Source organism: Phaseolus vulgaris, chromosome 7 (genome assembly GCF_051622355.1).
Source record: "Phaseolus vulgaris cultivar YP4 chromosome 7, ASM5162235v1, whole genome shotgun sequence".
Lineage (NCBI taxonomy): Eukaryota > Viridiplantae > Streptophyta > Magnoliopsida > Fabales > Fabaceae > Phaseolus > Phaseolus vulgaris.
The window spans coordinates 22,911,829-22,924,487 of record NC_143504.1 but is presented as its reverse complement, the minus strand read 5'-3'; the positions used below and the strand labels follow the sequence as shown (position 1 = coordinate 22,924,487).

At 36.5% G+C, this 12,659-nt stretch overlaps 1 long non-coding RNA gene across 1 annotated transcript; it reads left to right on the top strand.

Annotated features, from left to right (window-relative positions):
• Positions 1 to 9,331: 9,331 nt before the first annotated feature.
• Positions 9,332 to 12,069, top strand: LOC137828660 (uncharacterized). The gene is made up of 3 exons (XR_011083935.2): positions 9,332 to 9,400; positions 10,113 to 11,085; positions 11,181 to 12,069. It is a non-coding gene; the product is annotated as an uncharacterized LOC137828660 (long non-coding RNA).
• The last annotated feature ends 590 nt before the right edge of the window (positions 12,070 to 12,659 follow it).

Here is a 12,659-nt window from a genome sequence, read left to right as displayed (position 1 = left end):
ATAAAAGAATAAAATAAAAACAAAACAAAACAAAAAATAAAGATAAAAGATATATGAAATAAAATAAAAACAAAACAAAACAAAAAATAAAGATAAAAGATATATGAAATAAATTAAAATAAAATAAAAACAAATAAAAACAAAATAAAGATAAAAGATATAAAGAAAGCAAAAAAATAAATAAGTCAAAATAAAATAAAGATAAGAGATATCCTAAATATTAGATTTTTTTATTTTTTTTGGTTTTTTTTTATTGCTATACTAAATAAATGAAAACTAATAAGAAGAAAACACAGGTTAAATATGCAAAAAAGAAAATTAGGAAAAACAAATTATGCTGATAAAAAAGAAAAACCTAATAACCAAAATCAAATTGGAATCCCAGCAACGGCGCCAAATTTGATAGCTGTCGTTTTGTTAAAAATTAATATGATTCTAGCGTAGACTTGTCTAACACTAGAGAGATGATAGTATAATTGTGATAAGATGAGCCCAAGTCGTCTCCCAACGAATCCAATAGTGATTCAGTTAACTAAATTCAAAATCTATCTACAAGCAATGAAACGTTAGTAATAACAATAATAATAAAAAGGGGGTTAAGATAGTTGTGTAGAAAAATATAAAAAAAGATTAAAATAACAAATAAAAAGCGGTTGATCGCAAGTTCTTCCACCATTAAATTTTTCACAGGTTCTCTAAAGATTAATCTTTTCTTAATCCTCCATCAAATTTAAACCAGATTGAACATGTGCCAATCTAATTCAACTGAAACTCACCAGTAAAACATGCATCTACTGGTTTAATCAATACCCACTTTGTTCCATGCGTATACTTCATGGGAATGCTTACCTCCTCTCTCTTGAATCATGCGCCCAATAAATTAATTAGAACAATGCGAATTAACTAAGAAACCAAAGTTTAAGATAAGGAAGACTCTCAATCATGCGTTCAAGTACAACCTCTCACAAAATCCAGTTTTCCAAGAGATTAGACTATTAAAACAACTGCTATAGAGAATTAAAAATCGAAACTTTTATTGAACAAAACCTCAGAACTCAATGGGGAATTACAAAAGAATCAACAAAAAAGGTTTAGCCTTCCATGCGAAGGCAAAACAAAATAGTTACAAAGAAGAAAGTAAACTAAGAAAACCCTATGAAGCTCCCCCCTTTCTCCTTGATGCTTGTGTCCTTTTATAGCTTTTCTGCTCCAAGAATCTTGGGAAAATATTGTACTTTATATTTTGTTAACAGTTTCCAACTTCCAGAATTCTTGTATTTTGCAGAAGATTTGCTTCCAATTCTGTTTCTAAGATATTGTAGATTTTATTTTCTCTTTCTTCTCCTCAGAATTTGTTTCCTATTTTGGTTCAAGAAGCAACTTGGACTTTTGCATATTTGGCCCATTCACAAAGGTAGATGATTCAGATCATTTACCCTAAAAACACAAAATTACCAAAGATAATAGTTAAGGCCCAAATAAATCCAATTATATGAATATGAATTAAAACAACAGATTTATTTATTATTATAGTCCAATAATATATGATTAAAGCTATTAAGTGTGAATAAATATATTCTCATCAATAGACATTTTAGTCTTCATTCTTCACCTATTCCAAGTGAGATGGCCTCACCACTCACTCTCCACACCTAGCATGCACCTTTAAGGAGTCCATCTCTCTACGTGAGATCCTTGTTCATCTTCCTTCATTGATGCTTCTGCCACTCCACCAAGAAATTGCAAATCGGATGAAGGCATAACTCCATCAGCTGCGAGCTTGCACAAGGATTCTTTGCCGCAAAAGAGAAAAGCTTCAACTAGTGTTGCTCAAATCCAATCTGACCAGGATGAGCATACCACCTCAGACCTTGTCTTCAAGAGGAAGATACCAAAAAAAGCTCTTCTTACTGAACATTCCCATTCAAATGGCCGAGCCCCCCACCAAAAGGTTATCACCATCCAAAAGGGTGAGGCTGAAAGCTTGCGGGGAAAAAGCTTATGGGACCCTGATTTTGACGTCCCAGCTCATGGAGAGTAATTCTTTTTACCTAGTGAGAATAAGGCTAGACTAGTGGCTCATGACGAAGATCACCTTCGTCACGATGCCGAGAAGCTACTCAGACAATCATTTGCTCTAGCTTGTCTAGTCAATGTCAAGGTAAAAGATAAGAAAAGAGATGAGGACCAAAGGATCAAGGAGAACATGGAACTCCATAAAGAAGTGGAACGCCTCCAAGATGATGTTAACCATTTTAGCGGTCTTCAGCAAAAAGTCGAACGTCTCTGAACCGAAGCTAATTGCCAGGATGTGGCTTTGGCTGAGAAGACCCAAGAGGCACTAAGCTTGGATGAAGAGAAAAGAGAACTTTCAAACGAGGTTGAAGACCTGAAGAAAAAGGTGACATGCAAGGAGGAAGATCTTACCAAGACCACCGAAACTTTCAAGCAGGATGCCACTCAATCCTACCTCGTCGCATTCAAAAATGCTTTGGAGTAGGCAGCGGTCTACCATCCCACCATAGACTTCTCAGAGCTAGACCCGGACAAGACTGTGGTCGATGTCAAACTAGTGAGGGATTCTTAACTCGACTCTTATGGACTGTATCCACTTTTGTTTGTCGAACTTACTTGATACTTTAACTCTTCATCGATGTTCATTTAGCGTTTTGAAACTTAAACAATTCTGAACATGTTATTTACTCTGAAATCAAAGATTTTACCTATAGTGCATGAATGTGTATCCAAATGCTTTTCCATATAAGATCATTATTCACTTAAACACAACGTGTCTAGCATGTTACTATGTGGTTAGGCCACATGGAGTTGTAGTGTCTGAACTTGCGAATTGAAAAAATGTTTTTTCAATCAAGCTGATCTCACACCCCGAACACAACAAGATTAACATAACAGGGTCTTATTAACTTAGGTGAAACGAAATGTAAAAAGCAATGAAACTTTCTCTTAACGGTGAGACTAACCTGTTGATGAGTGACACCCTTATGGTCTAAACAACCTTATACTTCAAGTTGACATTAACCCCTTTTTTGTATGTGTATTGACTACATAGTTTTATTTCATGACCCCCTTTTTGTCTGGAATATTTGAAGCTTGGGCCTAGTCGAGCTACCTTTGCCTTCGAATTGGTTGTCTTACAGTGTGAGAACTGTATTTATTTCATGATATCTCACCTCGCAAGGCGCCTACTCGATGATGTGAGTTGATTTTAGGATTACACATTTTATTGGTTGCTCTTTGTTTATGATTTTTTATTTAGAAATTATGGTGAGAACCCTAAGAAGATTCCCACTGGACACGAGCTTAACCAAGTGGTTAAGTAAGTGTGAAGGTTCACTTCAGAAGGGCAAAGAGAAAAAGACAATTATAAGGTGACAAATAGTGCAGTGGAAATTAAGACAAGGAATAAGTAAAGAAGAAGAACAAAGCCAATAATAAATTAAAGATTAGAAGAAGACATGTATGGAATGGAGGAATGTATAAATAAAAGATAAAAGAGGAAGGGATGAAAAGATCTTATGGGAAGAAAGGAAGTCACGCCACTTGGAGCAGAGGGACTTGAAGATGAGTGATGCAAGAGCAGCCACTTGAGATATTACCCACCCAAGATAAGTCCTAGATAACTTGAGTTGCCACTTGAGATATTACCCACCTAAGATAAGACCCAACATGAGAGCTCACAAGTCTAAAAAAATCACTCCTGCAGAGTTTCTTTACTACTCAAAATCAAGTTGAAAATACATGAGGCAAGACACCCTATTTATAGGAAGGGGTGCCTTGATGGGCAAGATCGGTGAAGGGTAGAAATGGTAAGGGAAAGGGGCTGGCTTGGGTTTTGACCATGGTCAAAACCACACCTTTAGGCATAAATCCTAGAAGGTAGGTTAAAAACCCTAATTCTAGGTGCCTTGTCTTAAAAAAGTGGGTTTGGTACAAACCCATTTCACTAAGTACACTCCCTTTTATGCTATGTGAATGTACTCTAGCATATTTGCTATTTGGACCCCAAAAGTGAGCCCAAATTATTGACAAACATGTTTTTGTCTTTTATGAAGACCAGAAGAAAGAACAGTGGATGTTTTGGTTTATGCCAAGTTCTTCTTCTAGTGAGGTTCGTCTGATATTTGGTGGGGCCTTGGCTTGATTGTTGAGATGACTGCTCACAGTGTGAATTGTCTCTTAAGTCCTTGGTCATCTTCTTGGCTACTTGGATTGTATCACTCGGATAGTTGTATCTACTCCAGGCTTGGTCGTTTTATCATGTGCTATCTCGAATAATTCATTTGTTTAAACTAATTCCTATCACAGGGCACCTATACTCAGTCGACTTCATTCGTTATGAGTTAGGTCGTCTTACCATGTGCTAAATTAGATAATTCATCTATTCAAATTAATTTATCTATCGCATGGCACCTATACTCGGGTGACTTCATTCGTTCTGAGTCAGGTTGTCTTACCACGTGCCAAATTAGATAACTCATCAAATTAATTTATCTCACAGGGGGCCTATACTCAGATGACTTCATTCATTTTGAGTTAGGTCGTCTTACCTGTAAGAATTGATGGCTTAAACAAGAGGGGGGTGAATTGTTTATCAAAGATTTTTGCAAAGATTGAATAAGAATGAACCTTTTACCAAACAATAAAAAATAAGCATTTAAGGAAAGCAATCAAACAATAATTAAGAAACTATTTACAGAATTTTAACCGATTGAAAATACGTTTTAATCGGTTGTTTATAGCAGCAATAAAAGCAAAATTAAAACAAACAGTTATAAGGAGTGAGAGAGAGAGATTTACACAACCAATTTTATACTGATTCACTCAACCTTGAGCTACATCCAGTTCCTAGAACAACCACTGGGTTCCACTAGTAATCACTCACAGAATACAACAACACAACCACAAAGAGGTGACCTTGAACACCACAAGACCCACTCACCCTTTTTGCAACCACACACCTCAAGTCAGAACACCCTCTGACTTTCCAGGATTTCACACACACTTACAAGTTTATGAAAGTACAATTACAAGAATCATGAAAAGAATAGAAAACTTGAGATTACAAAAACCAGGAAGTCCTATGATTAGATCTTGTACAAGTGCAAAGCTAAACAACAATCTTGCAAACTTTGAAAAACTTCTTTCAAAACTAATCTCAATCTCACTTTGTGTGATTTCAAACCGTGTATAAAATTGTGTATTTTGTTTTGAAAGAAAGGTTATATTCATAGCATTCAAAAACTAGCCGTTCGACAACATTTATGAGCCAAAGCAATTTTGATCACACCCAAAACAGATTAACAGGTTTTCAAAAAGTTGTTATGAAATGTTACAATCAACTGGTTGAAAAGTCGTTTTAACTGGTTGAATTGGTTAGGCATAACCAAGTCAAAAATAGTTTTAAAACTTTTACATAAGCCAAGTGACAAATAACCGATTATTTCGATAATTCAACTGGTTGTTTTTCTCTTTGCTTAGAAAAACACTTTTCTTTTTAAAACAGATTGGGCAAGCTTTGTGCAAGGGTCAAAAACTAATTTTTACATAGATTCTAGACGCTCTAATCTAAACCCAAACCAAAAGCAACACAACTTCAAGCTTCATCATGGATTTGAAACATTAAAGCTCCCATGCTCTACATTACTGTGTGCCATCTCGGACAACATCACCTGCGCTTAAACCCTAACCCCTAAACCAATTCATCTCACAGGGTGCCTATACTCGAGTAATCGTGCTTACACTAAGTTAGGTTGTCTTACCGTGTGCCATCTCGGGTGACTATGCTATTTAATTCAAATTAACTTATTTCACACATCTCTCCTTAGAACAAATTTACTACTGGGTGACCTCATTAAGAAACTCCTTTTGAGGGAAAAAGAATGTCACCTCACACAGAAACATAGTGTTAAAAGGAAAAATGAAAATTTAGGCATCTTAACTGAAATAAAACTTGAGATTTGCCGCATTCCATGTTCGTGGGATGACTTCTCCCTCCAGGGTTTCCAACTTATATGCATCGTTTCCTAGTACCCCGACTATGCAAAATGGGCCAGTCCATTTCAGAGACAACTTGTTCTCAATATGATAGGGGTGGGCCTTCCTCATCACCAAGTCGACAACCTTGAATTGCCGAGGTTTCATCTTGGTCTTGTGCATTAGCTCCACCCTTCTCTTTAAGGCTTCTGAGTTTATACGAGCGTGATGACGTGCCTCTTCCAGAAAATCTAAATTCATCCTTCTCCCTTCATTGGATTCTTCAATGATGAAACTTTGGAACCTAGGAGAATTATCTTGGACTTCCAATGGTGTCATGGCATCTGATCCGTATACTAAACTAAACGGTGTTTTTTGTTGTTGTTGATTGTGGGGTAGTGTGATAGGACCATAAAATTCTTGCAATTTCTTTTGACCAGTTTCCCTTTGCCTTTTCCAGCCTCCTTTTTAGTCCCCTCAGCAAGACCCTGTTTGATATGAGTTGGATTGAGCATAGACACTTTAAAACTCTTGAACACAACATTATATGAAAATGAAAACAACAATTCAAGGATCAAAGAGTGCTTAACAATGAAAAAACGAAATTACATCAACAAAACAATAAGCTGAAAACAGAAATGGAATCAAGGAAGCTTAAGGAGTCATCAATGGAGACATAGCCTTCCAAAATGATGATCCAAACTCAATAAGAGTGCTATCTCCTTGTGAACATCCATATAACAAGATATTAAACACAATTGAATTAAGAACAGCAAGGTACCACTAGTATAAAAAGGTAGATTAACGACGGTTAAAATCAACATTTAAAGACGGTTCCAGAACCGTCGTTATTACAGGCGTCGTTAAAAGGTATACCGAACAGAAAATGAAGAACAACACAAGGAATACAAAACCAATCGGTTGAAAGGATGAAGAACACTAAGGAGAAGCTAACTACCGAATGAAATTGCAAAAGAAGATGAAAGGAATGACACTTATGGAGTGAAGCTCGGTTGGAATGAGAATTTGGAACTGCATCACGCCACTTGGAGTCCTTGTCCAAGATAAGTGAAGAGAAGCCGCCACTTGAAGCTCTCCATTGGCACACAAGATAAGGCTATGGAAGAAGGAGAAACCAAGACTCACAATTCTCTCTCAATTTGAGTAGAGTTTCTCTATATCCAATTTCCAATTCTGAATTTTACAAGAGCCCACACCTCTATTTATAGTGTGAGGGTGCTGAAAAATAGGTGGGAAAATTCAAATGAAACTCATTTGAAATTCCACAAAAAACAAGTCACATGGGAGGTGTGACCTTTTCCACTATGACACCTCCTAAAAACTACACCTACACCTACTCTCTTAAGTCACATGGACAATGTGACTTTATTTTACATATTCACACTCCTTTATTTAATATCCACAGCTCCTACAACTATACAAGAGTCATTCAAATGATGCTCTTTTATTTAATGCTTGGCCTTGCCCCTCATGGTTTGGACTTGGGCTTCTTGGGCTTGGGCTTGGGCCTCATCTTTTGCAAAGAATAATAAGAAGAACTTTAAATGCTTTGGCCCTTGTCCATTTCTTCTATTGATAACATCTTTTTGATTCTCATCACTGTTGGCCAACTCGGCCTACGCATTCGTTTGTGGGTATTCTACCAAGGTGAAGATCTGCTTTATCCCGAGCTTCGTGCATAACTTTCTCATATGTTTCATGGAAAATTAGGTTCCATTGTTAGATACTAAAGACGACACATTATGTTCTTCCACAAGAAATGTTGGACTTTTTGGGTGGTTATTTGTGCTAGTGGTTCAGCTTCAATCAACTTAGTAAAGTACTCAATGGAGACAATGAGGTATTTCATCTGGCGTATGGCCAAAGGGAAAGGGCCTAAAATGTCTATCCCCCATGTATGGAAAGGCCATGGGCTGTAAATCGACTGCAACTCTTTGGTTGGAATCAACATGCTTCTGACATTGTTCACATCGTTGGACATATTTCTCGCAATCTTCCTTCATCGTTGGCCAATAGTACCCTGCTCGGATGATTTTCAACGAAAGAGCTCACCCACCAATGTGGCTGCCACAAACACCCCCGTGAAGCTCGAACATTATCCAGGTGCATTGGTCTCCACTTACACAGGTGAGGAATGGGTGATTATAACTGTAACGAAATAGGTTCCCATTTTAGAAATTGAGTTATCTTGGTGTTGGGTGGGGTGATGCAGTGTATGAGGTTGATGTGAGTTTATTTTAGGTTCCTTAATATTGTGACACTTTTTAAGAATTAGGATCAAGATTCTTAACAATTTAAGGTGAGTCACCTAAGGAAAATCCCCACTAGACATTAACTTAACAAGTGTTAAGTAGATGTGAAGGTTCATTTCCAAAGGTCCAAGGTAAAAACACAATTAAAGGTGAGGAATGATGACAAATAGGAGCTGCAAATAAAAGTAAAAAATTCGGTACAAGTGGAGGAACTTAAGGAAACATCAATGGAGTTCAATGCCTTCCAAATAATGAACCAAACTCATGAATGAGTGCCATTCCACAAAAACCGATTCACAAACTCAATATAAAATGGAACCGAATTCAAATACAAGAAATGAAACACAATTACCGAATAGACACAAGCTACAAGTGCAGAATTGAAAAGGAAACACAAGATGAACAAGATTAACCGATTGAAATGAAAGCACAAGACAAAGAAACACAAAACTACCGATTTGAATTACTAAACATGATTCAGAAATGGAAATGGAGATGGAATAAGAAAGACTTATGTGGTTGAAGCCATGGAAGGGAAGAACACGCCACTTGGATGGTGATTGATCCAAGATAAGTGCAAGATGCCGCCACTTGAGAGCTTCCCAAACACTCACAAGATGAGACTAGCTAGGAGAAAGCAATTCTCACAACTCACACAAATTTTTGTATAGTAACTTTACTCTAATTCATTCATATCATTTACAAGAGCCAAGCACCTCTATTAATAATGTTTAAAGGGCTGCAAAAGAATAGGGAAAATTCAAACATACACCATTCAAGTTCGGCGCCAATCAAGTCACATGGGAGGTGTGACTTGATTTCTTACTTTGAGGCATGAAGGATGTTGAGCTAATAGGTTGGGCTTGGGCCACAAGCGCCTCCTCTACTTGATCTTCATCAGAGGTGTTGTAAAGTGAAACCAATAGAGGACATGATGGTTAAATTTTGTATGGTCTTTATTAATTTTTTGAATGTATTTTCATGGGGCACTATTTATTTTGGTTTTTGTAAAATTGAATTGTGGTATTCATGGTTTTCAATGGATTAACTAATTACTTGTTCAGGATATAATGTCAAGTAGCGGACGTTCAAATGAGGACGTTGTTATAATTAATCCTGATCCTGAGCCTAAGGTTTGATTTCAATCATGATTTTTTTTTAAGTAGACATGATGGTATATTTGTTTTTTTTTTCATAATTTTATATATTAAAATGTATTTGTTTTTGATATGCATGTTTTTAGGTATAATTGCAGGGAAAAGTTTTTGGGTCTTGTGAATAAACACTTAAGTTTGGAACAAAAGTCTTATATCCAGTCCACCCCATTTGGATAACTTATGTTTTTGCATAAGGAGATAAAATTGAGTCGTAGACTTTTAAGTAACTTATGTAGTGCTTGGGTGGAGAGTAAGCAAGGTTTTTCAATTCAATGTGAATTTCTGTCATTCAGTTTGTTAAAATATTTGTTTAGGTCTAGGTCTAAGAGTTGTGGGTACAAAAAATTATTTAAGGAAAACAAGAATTATATCTTGCATTAGGAGTTCTTTTTAAGAAGCCGATGTAATTGTGGAAATGATTTATTCTGAAATTTTGAAGTGCGGTAACGATATTTCCTTAGAAGACTTTTGTAAGTTGTACATCCTGTTAGGATTGTCAGATTTTTTATTGCCTACTATAATGGGTTAGTTTGCATGGGTTATTTACCATTCTTGATGATTTAGAGAAACTGTGATGGAAACCGTCCAGCCTCTCACAACCATATAATAAGGAGGATGAAGACCTAGAGGTTGTTTATTGATTTAATTGCAAATATGGGTCTAATTGGGCTTTTGTTTATTTTTGTAGGCCCAATCAAGAGGACAACTCTGTGGTGAAGGAATGTACAGACATATCCAATACGACCTCCAACTCATCAAAACATAAACTAGAGCTTTGGTCAGAAGAACACAAGAAGACTGAGTTTCTGTTGACTAGTTAGCATTATTTGTGAGCCAAAATTTAGGTTAAATATATTCTATTAAGTTGTTTAGGATTTCATGGGCCATGTATAGGCCTAGTAGCATAAAATAATTGGACCAGGTATTTGGGCCAAGTAGCATAGGTTTTTGGGCTTGTATTTGGGCCAATAGTAAAATATTACTAGTTAGGGTAACAATTAGGCTTCTTTGAGCCCAATGTAACCCTAAAACATCTAGGGTATATTGGAGAACGAAAATACCTTTGGCATGGAGCATATGGACATCCACATGGAAACCTAGGAGTGGAGAGGATTTAACATGGAAGGTGTGAGCTAAACATGGAAAACAGGACTCCACATGAAACCTTCTCATTTGAGAGTTTTATTTTGAATTTTAAAATTTTGGCTCCAAAATGTCGAGCCCTCTCTCTTATATTAGGAGGTGCTTGGCTCATGAAATGAGAAGATTAATGAATGAGTGAAATTGCTGCCAAATTATTGAGCCAATTCTCACTCTTGTCTTGCCTTTTTAGGATAGACACTTTAGTCTTCAATTCTGCATCTAGCTCAAGTGATTAGGCCTCACCTATCACTCTCCATACTTAGCATGCACCTCCAAGGAAACCGCAAGCTCCATGTGAGCCTCCTTGCACGCCTCCTCCATTGAAGCTTCTGCCAATCTTCTCCAAATTCAATCAAAGAATTCGGTCATGAAGGCACAAATCCATCAAACTGGGTACGTATAATTGGGGGGGGTTTAGTGTATGAGATTTGGTTGATAGTCTGTGTTCGGCTTCAAATTAGATAACCAAGGAAAGTATGTCGTCTATCCGTGTGGATGGTTGTGTTTACCTATTGCAGGTAATATGAAATATTTTTGTTATTGATAACTGTTTGTAATAATTTTGCATGTGTTTGAGTTCATAATAAATGAATTGTTTTGATTCATTTTTCAGATATGGGCGATAGAGCATTTGTTCTTTTACAAGCGCCACATACCTAGTAGTGGAAATAAATATCCCCCTTATCATGCATTGGATGGATGTTAGGGTTGATGACCATGAACTTCGACGTGGTCTGCGTAAGAATATGGTATATCATATTTATTGGAATTTTTATTACATTAATGTTATTGTGAATGTAGATAATTATGTTTTGAATTATATATGACAATGAACAAGTTTTTGTTGAGTTGTGTGCTTCGAATGAAGAACTTTCCAGTGAATTGGTTCAAGAAGCGTTTCATGAATTTGACTGTGGAATTAGGAAGGGGAAAGTAAGAAAGGATGAAGTTCGTACAATGACGGTGAAAGTTGTTGAACTCATGCACATATGTAAGGAGCATAAAGTATTAATCACGACTATGGAGAAAGAGGTGAAGGACATACTTGACTTAATTGTAAGGAGAAATTCTATTTCGGACGATACTCCTTCCCAAATACTTGAATTTCAACCTCTTCCAGTGGATCACACAGACTTTAAAAAACCAGAAAGTAGTGATGAAGATGTAGCTGAAGATAAAGATATACTTGAAGACAAAGACTTAGGTGGAGATGAAGATTGGGGAAATGAAGAACCCAACATGTTTGCTAACATGAAACGTGAAACCAGGAAAAGTTTCAAGACTGTTGTTATGAGAACACCTTGGACAACATATTCAAGGAAGAAGGGCAAAAGCAAAAAATTTGATGCTTAAGTAGTTGGTTAATTGATACGTTTTTAGTTTTTCTAGTTTAAAGTTAGCGGGTTTATGGTTTATGGACATTGTGGATATTGTTGTAATTTATCTGGCATTGTACAATTTATTTTGTTATATATTTATGGTAAGAAATATTTTTATTGAGGATTTTCTTATTGTGGAAAGTATGATTGTGTGAGTGCATTTTTTGGTGAAGTCTTGTGTACAATTCTTTGACCATTGTTTCTTGACTTGATTGTGAGCTTTGGAGTTATTTCTGGTGACTTGATTGCATTCCTGTGCAGCAATATTTGTTCAGATGTTTTGTTGAACTTTGTAGTAAATGTGGTCACTTGCATTGTGTGTAAAACTATTGAGTGGATGTGATGATAGTAACTACAATGCATGGTGGTCAGCTCCTCAATACTTTATGCACAGTCAAAATAGGTAAGGGAGGTCATTGGAGGTTGATGGAGTATGCCTTCATCCGATTGGAGTTTTCTTTGGAGGAATGGCGGAAGCATCACTTAGAGAGCTGGATTCCTTGAAGGTGTATGCTAGGTGTGGAGAGTGAGTGGTGTGGCCATCTCACTTGAAATAGGTGAAGAATGAAGACTAAAATGTCTATCCTAAGGAGGTAGAAGACAAAGAGCAAAATTGGCACAATTTTGGCAGCAATTCACTCTAGATTTAATCTTGAAAATACATGAACCAAGCACCTCCTTTTATAGCATTGGAGGTCTGGAATTGGAATAGC